Source organism: Podarcis liolepis (genome assembly GCF_965112155.1).
Source record: "Podarcis liolepis genome assembly, chromosome: 7".
NCBI lineage: Eukaryota > Metazoa > Chordata > Lepidosauria > Squamata > Lacertidae > Podarcis > Podarcis liolepis.
The window spans coordinates 93,811,954-93,822,893 of record NC_139561.1 but is presented as its reverse complement, the minus strand read 5'-3'; the positions used below and the strand labels follow the sequence as shown (position 1 = coordinate 93,822,893).

General features: G+C 56.6%; 1 protein-coding gene across 1 annotated transcript in view; it reads right to left on the bottom strand.

The window, feature by feature from the left end:
• The window catches only part of LOC310712893 (zinc finger protein 213-like), a 356,206-nt gene that overhangs the window by 57,103 nt on the left and 288,163 nt on the right, over positions 1-10,940 (bottom strand). The window lies entirely within an intron of this gene.

Genomic DNA, 10,940 nt, shown 5'->3' with positions numbered 1-10,940 from the left:
AACCAGGCAAGGAAGGACGCCTGGATCCAGAATTGGCCCCCACAGTCACTGAGGGCCTCATGGTTGAACCCGTGTTTAGGGGAGACAGTCTTACTCGGCTACGAGGGACGCCAGAGAAGAAGGGTTGCCATGTGTCCTCTTTTCCCAGGACACGTCCTCCTTTTCAGGGGTAAAAATTCTGTCCAGGTGGATTTTTTTGTCAAAATGTCTCTGGCCAGATGTTCTGGAGGAGACATAACTGGGGGTGGAAGACTTGCGTTCCTCTTCTCTTCTCCTGCCCCCCCCCTCAGCAAAACATCTCACAGCTTCTCTAGCCTACCTATAGTAGGAGTATTGAAAGTGAGAGTCATCATCACACCCTCGTTTTTGCTCCTCACAATCTGCCCACCCTCCCAGAGAAGGGCAACCAAGGAGATGAAGACTCCGTCTGTGAGAGTTGGAACTTAACTGGTTAAGTTGTTCCCATGATGCCTCACATTCTGACGTCACTTTTCGAAGCTCGGTAGGAGCTTGAGGCAAAGATTGCCAGTCCCACTCTATACTCCGTGGGGAAAAGACGTAAGTCTGGCATGGCTGCAAATAGTCCTGGAAATTCCTGAGAAATATTGGAATAAATGCTGTAAATAGAGACAAACGGGACTCTGTGTCTTTGTCTGGAACGTGACAGTTTTACATCGCTGTGCGAAGCTCTGCTGAACCGTGACGGAGAAGTGCCGGAGTGGAAGCGTGCCGGGCAGCAATAAATCGCTAATTGAGGTTCGTAAATCAATTAGCGGGGGTCACGGCTAATGACCAAAGGTCACAGGTTATGGGCCCAGAAATAACCGCTTGTAAAACTGTCACGGAGGCTGCCGGAATGCGTTTGAAGTTCGGCAGGAGATGGTGGCTGGTTTTTGCCTGGTGTTAAGAGGCAAGGAGAGCTGCGGAGCTAAAAAAGCGGCTGGCTGAGAAAACGCAGAGGACTGCTGTGGAGCAAGGAGCTGAGAACAGCAGGGTACCGTTTCTCCACGAAGCTGAGGAGCCGGGGGAGCTGGTGCGTTCGTGAGTACAGCTTGGGGCGCTTTTGGAGAACGGGAGGCCGGAATCTGAGGCAAGCAGGCAGGCAAGCTGAAAGACGCTGCAGAGAGCTTGGGGCTGTGCCTAACGTTTGAAGGCAAGCTGATGACGATGCTGATGCCAGCTTGGAGTTCTGCCTGGAGTTGTGAGAGGCAGGGGTGCTGATCTGCTAAACCGGGAGCCGAAGAGCGGCTGGTTGTTTACGTGAGTACGCTGGGCCCCGGGGGAAGATGGCAGGCTGCCAGGTCTTGGAGGACTGTGGGAGGCTCACTTTAAGAAGTTGGGCAACTTGGCTGCTGATCTGAAGTCTACTGTTCTGGGTGCCAGGAAGCCAGAGGCCGTTCAGCGCTCCAGGGTGTTTGTGAGGCTGGAGGCGGAAAGCAAGGGCCGGGAGATGGCTGCTTCAGAACAGAAAGACAAGATGGCGCTGATCACCTACGTGAGAGCCGGTGCACAGCTGGGAAAGGCTGTGGACCCCTAAGGGGGGGGCAAAGGGCTATTGGCACTTGGACATCTGCTGTGTTTGTGTGCTGGTCCCGGGGGTAAGGTACCGTGAGTGTAGCAGAGTCCACACGAAGAGGGGCGAGGCACGATGCAGAGAGCCGGGCGGGGAACAGGAACGCTGGAACAGAAGGCTGAGTAGGTAGCAGGAACACCGGATGGACGGGAACAGGAGGCCGAGCAGGGAACAGGAGTACTGGATAGTCAGGAACAGGAGGCCGAGCAGAGATCAGGAACACAGGAAGGTCCGAAGCCAACAACGACGTTGCTCCTGCAACCTGGGGCCGGCCTGACTGGGCTTTTATCCTCTTCCAAGGTCAGGGGCGGTCCCGACCCCCAGGAGCCCCGCCTCCTCTGGCCTTAAGGCGAGCACTCCTCCTGGGGGCAACCAGTTCCCTTCGCCTCTCTGCCCTAAGCCTCTGCAGATCAGGAGAGGCCGAAGGGTTACTGGGCCCTGGAGGAGGCTCACCTGTGGCCACTGAGTCATCCAGCACCTCTGGGGCCAGAATGGTTTCACCTGGTGCCTGCTCTTGAGTTTCCTCAGCATCTAGGCCTTGCCCCAGTTCAGCCGGCCCTGGAGGCGGGGACTCCTGTGCCGGCTGGGATTCCTCCGGATCGCTCTCAGACTCGGAATCCCAGGCCATCACACCATCCCCCCTCCCAGGCCCCCCCCTCACTCGAGGGTCCGGACCCGGCTTGCTGGGGTACGCCGCATGAAACTCTCGGATGCAGGCAGGCGCGTGGACGTTGGCCGCTGGTTCCCAGGAACGGTCCTCTGGCCCATACCCCTTCCAGTCAATGAGATACTGCAGCCTTCCCCTGCGGTATCGGGAGTCCAGAATGCGTTCCACCTCGTACTCAGGCTCTCCCTGCACCAAAACTGGCTGCGGTCGGGGACGGTTCGGGTGGAACTCGTCGGGTGGGGCCACCGGACTCAGAAGGGACCTGTGGAATACCGGGTGAACCTTCAGGTGTGCTGGCAACCGGAGACGGAATGCCACAGGCGAGACCTGGTTCACGATAGGGAACGGGCCGGTGAACCGGGCGTCCAGCTTCCGCGAAGGTCGAGAAGGGTGGAGGTGGCGAGTGGAAAGCCACACCAGGTCACCGACGTGAAGTTCCGGCCCCACCTGGCGGTGGCGGTCGGCCTGGACCTTGTACGCCTCCTTGGCCTGGCGCAGCTGCTCCATCAACAGCTGTTGCTGGGACTGGAGCTCCTGAAGCCACTCTGTCACCGCAGGGACCGCAGATGCCGGCAGCACATCCGGAAACAACCGTGGATGAAAACCATAACTGGCTTGGAACGGGGTCTGCTGGGTGGACGCATTCACCGCGTTGTTATAGGCGAACTCCGCCAATGCTAGGTGGTCGACCCAGTCGTCCTGCTGGTAGCTGCAGTAACACCGGAGGTACTGTTCCAGCACCGCGTTCGCCCGTTCCGTCTGGCCATCAGTCTGTGGGTGGTAAGCAGATGAGAGACAGACCTCTGTCCCGAGGGCCTGGTGCAAAGCACGCCAAAACCGGGACGTGAACTGAACGCCACGGTCAGACACTACCCGCTCAGGTAGGCCATGCAGGCGGAAGACATGCTGAAGGTACAGCTGCGCGGTTTCCTTAGCTGAGGGTACGGATGGGCAGGGGGCACAGTGCACCATCTTCGTGAAGTGGTCGGAGAAAACTAGAAGGCAGGTGCAGCCACGAGACGGGGGTAACTCCACTACAAAGTCCAAAGAGACTGTGTGCCAAGGACGTGGTGGAACCGGCAACGGCTGAAGAAGGCCGGGGGGTCGCCCGGTAGGCCCCTTGGCCCGCCTGCAGACGTCACAACCAGCAACGTAGCGAGCCACGTCGGCCTTCAAACGGGGCCACCAAAACTCACGGCTTACCAGATGGGTGGTCCGATACCGCCCAAAGTGCCCCGCCGCTGGCGCATCATGGGTCATCCGGAGAATCTCAGCCCGCAGCGGCCCTGATGGGATGTACAGGCGCCCGTGGTGCAGCAGAAGACCCTGATGCGAGACCAGCCCTGGATACTGAGGGCATGATCCTTCGGCCAGTTCCCGGAGTCGTTCCTGGGCCCAAGCGTCGACCCGCTGCTGTTCTCGCACCCGAGCCTGCAGTGGCTCAACCTCCTGGGTGGCCAGGAATGCAGCTGGTGGTAGGATCGTGGTGGGTGCTGCTTGCTGAACCGTGTCTACGTTATCTTCGGGTTTCCGGGACAGGGCATCCGCCTTCTGGTTTTGGGAGCTAGGGATGTAGCGGATCCGGAACTGGAACCGGGAAAAGAACAGCGCCCACCGGATCTGCCTCTGGTTCAGCTTGCGGGTGGTCTGGAGGTATTCCAGGTTCCGGTGGTCGGTTCTCACCTCCACGGGGTGTCGTGCTCCTTCAAGATGATGGCGCCAAACCTCAAAGGCCACCTTGATGGCCAGTAGTTCCCGCTCCCACACGGTATAGTTACGCTCCGCTGGGAGGAGCTGGCGGGAATAGAAGGCGCAGGGTAAAAGTGGCGCTTCCGGTCCGTGCTGCTGAGACAAGACGGCACCGAGAGCCGTACTGGAGGCGTCAGTCTCTACCACAAAGGGTCGAGAAGGATCCGGATGTTGCAAGATTGGCGCTCTCTGGAAACAGGCCTTCAACCCTTGAAACGCCTCCTCCGCCTCCTTGTCCCAGGAAAACGGCGTCTTGGGGCGCAGTAGTCGGGTCAATGGGGTGGTGCGGTGAGCATAGTCCGCAATGAAGGTCCGGTAATAGTTGGCGAACCCCAGGAAACGCTGTAGATCCTTGCGGTTCCGAGGTGCCGCCCATTCTCGAACCGCCGCCACCTTCCCAGGATCCATCTGCACCCCACCTGGTGAGAGTCGGTGACCCAGGAAGTCCACTGACCGCTGATGAAACTCGCACTTACTGAGCTTTGCATACAGACGATGCTCACGCAAGTGCTGCAGCACGGTCCGGACATGGCCTTCGTGGCACGCCGGGTCACGGGAGTAAACCAGAATGTCATCCAAGTACACCACCACGTACTTGTCTAGCAAGTCCTGGAACACGTGGTTGATGTACCGTTGGAATACAGCAGGCGCGTTGCACAAACCAAAGGGCATAACCAGGTATTCGAACTGTCCGTACCGGGTCCCAAATGCGGTCTTCCACTCATCCCCGGCGCGGATCCGAATCAAATTGTAGGCACCCCGGAGGTCTAGTTTGGTGAACACCTGCGCCCCTTGCACCCGCTCCAGTAACTCCGAAATAAGGGGCAAGGGGTACCGGTCCGGGATGGTAATTTTGTTCAGGGCCCGGTAATCATGGCAAAGGCGGAGCTCCCCACATTTCTTTTTAACAAAGAGCACTGGCGCAGCAGTGGGCGAGGTAGAAGGCCTAATGAACCCACGCTCCAGGTTCTTGCGCAAGAAGTCCTGTAAAGCCTCGCGCTCTGGCTCTGTTAACGAGTATAAGCGACTCACCGGTAGAGGCGCTCCGGGCTGGAGGTCTATGCCACAGTCAAAGGACCGATGCGGCGGCAGCTGGTCTGCCCCCCGTTCCTCAAACACGTCGTGATATTCTCGGTATTCAGCGGGGAGCGTTGCAGCAACCTCCTCAGTAGGCGCAGCTGCTAGCATCTCAGTCTCAGCAGGAGAACTGGGGTCTGGGAAGTGTACAGTCCGTTTGACCCAGTCAATCCGCACATTGTGAGCCTCCAGCCAGTCCATCCCAAGCACCAGGGGGAACCGGGGCATGGAGGCTATATCCAGAGTTCGCATCTCACGGTGCTGCTGGAGGCACAGGACCAGGGGCTGGGTCTCCTGAGTGACGGCACCCGAACGCAGGGGCCGTCCGTCGATTGCCTCCACCTGCACCGGTTCTGGCTTGTTCCGAAGTGGCACCCGATGCTGGGCAGCAAAAGCAGCGTCCATATAAGAGCGGGTTGCGCCTGAATCCACCAGCGCATGGGTAAGAATCCATGGCCCTCCTGGAGGGTATAGATGTACCGGAACCATAAGGTGTTGCAATTCAATTGGTGTGGCCCCTTTCTGTGCTGTTTGGGACCCCAGGTAGCCAGGGCCATCAGCTACTGGGGTTTGGTGGTTTCCCTGCGGCTGGCGTTTCTCAGGACAGGACCTTGCATAGTGTCCACTTCCGCCACAATAGAGACATAGATTCCCCTCCCGACGCCGCGACTTCTCTGCGGGGGAGAGGCGTGGCCGCACTGCCCCAAGCTGCTTAGGTTCCTCCAATGACTTAGCTGGGCCCGTGGGACTGCTGGTAGACACTGGAGCTAAGAACTGGAGGTGCCGGCGGTCCCGAGCCTGACGCCGGTCCTCTAGCCGATCGTCAATCTGTAGGCTCCATTGAATAAGGGTGTCTAGCGTGGTGGGGCGTTCCATTGTGGCCAGCTGGTCCAGTATCTCATCTGAAAGCCCCTCGAGATACTGGTCCCGGAGAGCCGAGTCGTTCCAGGTCAAGTCCTGTGCCAGCAGCCGGAATTCTGTGGTGTATGCGGCCACCGTGGACTTGCCCTGCCTCAACCGCCGAATCGCCCGGTTGGCTTGACTCCCCTTCTGGGGGTTGCCGAACGCGGCCTCCAACAGATTGCAAAACCCCCCGTAGTCTGTCAGCAAGGGGGAGTCTTGCCTGAGCAGCGGCAACGCCCACTTGGCCGCCTGGTCCTTTAACAAACTAATCAAGAAATGCACCTTGGTGCGGTCGTCAGGGAAATTCCGGGCGCGCCCCTGAATATACAGCTTGGCCTGGGCAAGGAACATGGGAAAGCTGGCCGGGGCCCCATCAAATTTCTCAGGCAAGGCCACTGGGTACTTGCCAGAAGCCGGGGCATCGGCCCCAGGAGCCGGTAGGGCGTCCAAACGCTGCTGCAGTGCCGTAATCGCGTTACTGAGCTGCTGCACGGTGTGCCTCAAAGCCTGGTTCTCCTGGGCTATCGCCAACAGTGTAGCCGCTTGGTCGGCCATGGCCTCTGGCTCTTCCCGAACGCACCCCTACGAAGGGGGAGTGCGGGTGTGGCGGGAGCAAACTGTGCTGGTCCCGGGGGTAAGGTACCGTGAGTGTAGCAGAGTCCACACGAAGAGGGGCGAGGCACGATGCAGAGAGCCGGGCGGGGAACAGGAACGCTGGAACAGAAGGCTGAGTAGGTAGCAGGAACACCGGATGGACGGGAACAGGAGGCCGAGCAGGGAACAGGAGTACTGGATAGTCAGGAACAGGAGGCCGAGCAGAGATCAGGAACACAGGAAGGTCCGAAGCCAACAACGACGTTGCTCCTGCAACCTGGGGCCGGCCTGACTGGGCTTTTATCCTCTTCCAAGGTCAGGGGCGGTCCCGACCCCCAGGAGCCCCGCCTCCTCTGGCCTTAAGGCGAGCACTCCTCCTGGGGGCAACCAGTTCCCTTCGCCTCTCTGCCCTAAGCCTCTGCAGATCAGGAGAGGCCGAAGGGTTACTGGGCCCTGGAGGAGGCTCACCTGTGGCCACTGAGTCATCCAGCACCTCTGGGGCCAGAATGGTTTCACCTGGTGCCTGCTCTTGAGTTTCCTCAGCATCTAGGCCTTGCCCCAGTTCAGCCGGCCCTGGAGGCGGGGACTCCTGTGCAGGCTGGGATTCCTCCGGATCGCTCTCAGACTCGGAATCCCAGGCCATCACAGTTTGCTGTGAAGCTTCAGCAGGAGGCCAGAGCCCTGGAGAAGGACTACAAAAGCCTAAAGATGGCTGGAGCCCCTGTCCCTGATGCTTTAGCCACAAGGAGTGCTGCTGAGCAGGTCGGGGGGGCGGAAGGTTTCCAAAGGCACGTTCAAAGTTTTCCACTGTACGTGCTGGAATGAAGTGGAGGTTCAGAGGGGCGGAGCTGGCAAGGAGTGCTTTTCCGGAAGAAGGAGGGCCAGGCCAGCTGGGAGGAGCCCCGGAGCAGTATTTTTCCACTGGAGTTCGTCATTGCCAGGCTTCAAGGCCAGCCATCTGCTGCAGCGGGAGACACGTGCTGCAGAGTTGTCTGGGAACTCTGAGATAAGTCCAGTCTTAAGAGCAACGCAGGATGTTGCGGTTTTCGGACGCTGCCAAGGACAGAGGGGGCAGCGAGACGTTTGTTGCTTCTATGGCAACTGTGAAAAAACAACTCCAGCCAGGACGCGATGACACGCTGGGTGTTTTGGTTTCTGCTATCAGGCAGCACCTGATAGGCAAGCTGCGGAACTGCAGGACTGTTTTCAACAGGAACAATTGTTTTATTGGCTAACGTGTTTTTTCTCTCCTTCACAGGAGGAGCTAGAGATCTGCGTTGTGCCGGGACTGAATAGTTGTCGGTTAGCTGTATCTGCTCTAACGAAGCAGGGGTTCAAAAATGTGCTTTGAAAATGACACCTGTTCCATTTTCAGAGGGGGGCGACAACGGGTCAACATGGCGAAGAGCAAGAACAATTTCTTTGTTCTGGAGTCACCTATGGAGGGTGGTGGGAATGCTGAAAAAGCACAGGCGCAGTGTGCTAAGGTTCCCAAAGATGTGCAAAAGTTGCACAGGTGCACAAAAGGGTACAAGCTCCGGAAATGTGGGAGGAGGTCCCAAGGGTGCAGGGCATGCAAAGGTGCAAAGGTGCTTGGTTTTCCCGGGTTTGGGAGGGTAACCAAGGAGGTTTTTGAGCTGGTTCACACAGAGCTGTCAGGACCCAAGAGGTCTGAGAGTCTGGGTGGGGCCAGGTATGTGCTGTCGCTGACAGGTAACCACAGCCAGGCTGGCTGGTGTTTCTCTCTCAAATCACAGGGGGAGGTGGCGCAACTGATCCAGGATTGGGTTGCGGAGGTGGAACGAAGGTTCTCCACCAGGGTGCAAGGGTTCAAGAGCGACCAAGGGTCACAGTTTACTGGGTCTGCTCTGGAGAAGCTTTTCAAGGAAAAGGAAAGACGTCACCAGGTGACGGGTGCAAAGTCTTCTCAAGGGAGAAGGGAGGCTGTGGCTGAACCCAGTGATGGGGAAAAGGTCCAGAATCAGGGTTCAGATCCCGGTGATGGGGACCAGATCCAGGGTCGGGGTTCAGGGCAGGTTTGGGCATCTCCAAGGGTTGTGAAAGGAGTGTCCAGGTGTGAGGCTTCATCTCCGGTAATGGAGAAAGCTCACGGAAGGGTTGTCAAGTCAGAGGGGGAAGAGTCTGACGGAGGAGACACAACTGCTGGCCCTAATGGGTCAGTAGGGTATCAGATCACAGGTGCGTGGAAAAGTGTCGCACAGTGTGATTCTGGGAGTGTTGAAGGGGTTCAACAGGTGCCTGGGAAAGATGCCGGGAAGAGGCACAAGGCAAAGGGAAAGGTGTTGAACTCAAAGGGTCTTGTCAGAATGGGATGCAAGAGGGGGTGTGAGAGTTGGAACTTAACTGGTTAAGTTGTTCCCATGATGCCTCACATTCTGACGTCACTTTTCGAAGCTCGGTAGGAGCTTGAGGCAAAGATTGCCAGTCCCACTCTATACTCCGTGGGGAAAAGACGTAAGTCTGGCATGGCTGCAAATAGTCCTGGAAATTCCTGAGAAATATTGGAATAAATGCTGTAAATAGAGACAAACGGGACTCTGTGTCTTTGTCTGGAACGTGACAGTTTTACATCGCTGTGCGAAGCTCTGCTGAACCGTGACGGAGAAGTGCCGGAGTGGAAGCGTGCCGGGCAGCAATAAATCGCTAATTGAGGTTCGTAAATCAATTAGCGGGGGTCACGGCTAATGACCAAAGGTCACACCGTCCTCTTCCTTCTGTGACGGCAGGTTGCTCTTGCTCCTTGTCCGCCTTCCACAATGAAGAGCAGAATCCTAAAGGTGGAAGGGACCCCAAGGTCCATCTAGGCCAGGGGAGGCAACCTAAGGCCCGGGGGCCGGATGTGGCCCAATCACCTTCTCAATCCGGCCCCCGGGAATCAGCGTGTTTTTACATGAGTAGAATGTGTCCTGTTACTTAAAATGCATCTCTGGGTTATTTGTGGGGCATAGGAATTTGTTCATCCCCCCCCCCAAAATATAGTCCGGCCCCTCACAAGATCTGAGGGACGGTGGACCGGCCCCCGGCTGGAAAAGCTTGCTGACCCCGGATCTAGGGCTGTTTTTCAATGTCCCAACGCTGCCTGGCACTGGTCCCTCCAAATGCTCTTGTCTGGCTGGTCTTTCTTCTCCAGTCATGTCAAGGAGCAGCATGGGGGCTACAAGGAGAAATAAATGGAGGACAATATCCCACTCCCCCCAGAAAAGCTCTTCTTTCTCTTTCTGTGGAGGGTCTAGGCCCCTCTTGAAGGACCTTTGCCTTGCTCCAATCAGGATAAATATTTCCAGCCCTTGGGACCCAAATATTTGACTTGCCTCATTTTGAAAACTGTCATTTTGAAGCTTAGACCATTAGGCCTGCACACCATCACCTTTTACAGTGGTACCTCGGGTTAAGTACTTAATTCGCTCTGGAGGTCCATTTGTAACCTGAAACAGTTCTTAACCTGAAGCACCACTTTAGCTAGTGGGGCCTCCCACTGCTGTTGCACCGCCGGAGCACGTTCTCCTCCTGAAGCAAAGTTCTGAACCTGAGGTACTATTTCTGGGTTAGCGGAGTCTGTAACCCGAGGTACCACTGTACATACTTTACATTTGCTGAGGCAAAATCTCCACCCCCGACTTTGCTTGCGGCAGTTCTGCCCTCGCCTGAATCTCCTCCATTTTTAAAGGAAACATGTCTCTTTCTTCTTGGGCTCATCTCTCTCTCTCTCTCTCTCTCTCTCTCTCTCTCTCTCTCTCTCTCTCTTTCAGCCTGTATCTCTGCTAGATGAAGGGCAGCTGCCATTCTGGCCTCTTCTCTTTCTTTCTCTGCTTCAACTTTAGACAATTCCAATCTTAGCCTCATCATCTCTAATTCAATATATTAGGATTCTCCTCAGACGCAGCAGCTGGGTCATCCTGAGTCTCTTTGGCTTGGCGCTTGCTGGTCATTTTCTGACAGGAATTTTCTCTCTTTTTAGTCAAAGAACTTCACTCCTGTATTAAACTGGTTGTTCTGTGTCTCTGGGTACGTTTCTGTGTGGGTTTTTACTTCATATCACGGCTCTTTTCCCCCGGCACCCTTGGGCCCGCCCTTCAGGGTTGTCGTTTTGAGACCCCACTTCCTCCCTGGGTTGCTTTTTCTGGAAGGGACAGAGTATTACTGCTCCCCCTGAGTCTCCTTTGATTTCATCTCCCAAGGTAGAGACTTCAGTTACTGTTTTCAGCCTAAATGAGCAGGAACCTCTTGGAAACATTGCTCTCAACTGATGAGCTGTTTGAGCTCATCTCACTTTCCTCCCATCTGTCCAGAGCTTGGTCAATTCGGCGACCCAGTTGGGCCTAAGTCTCTCCTGGCTTCCTTTTAATTTCACGAAAG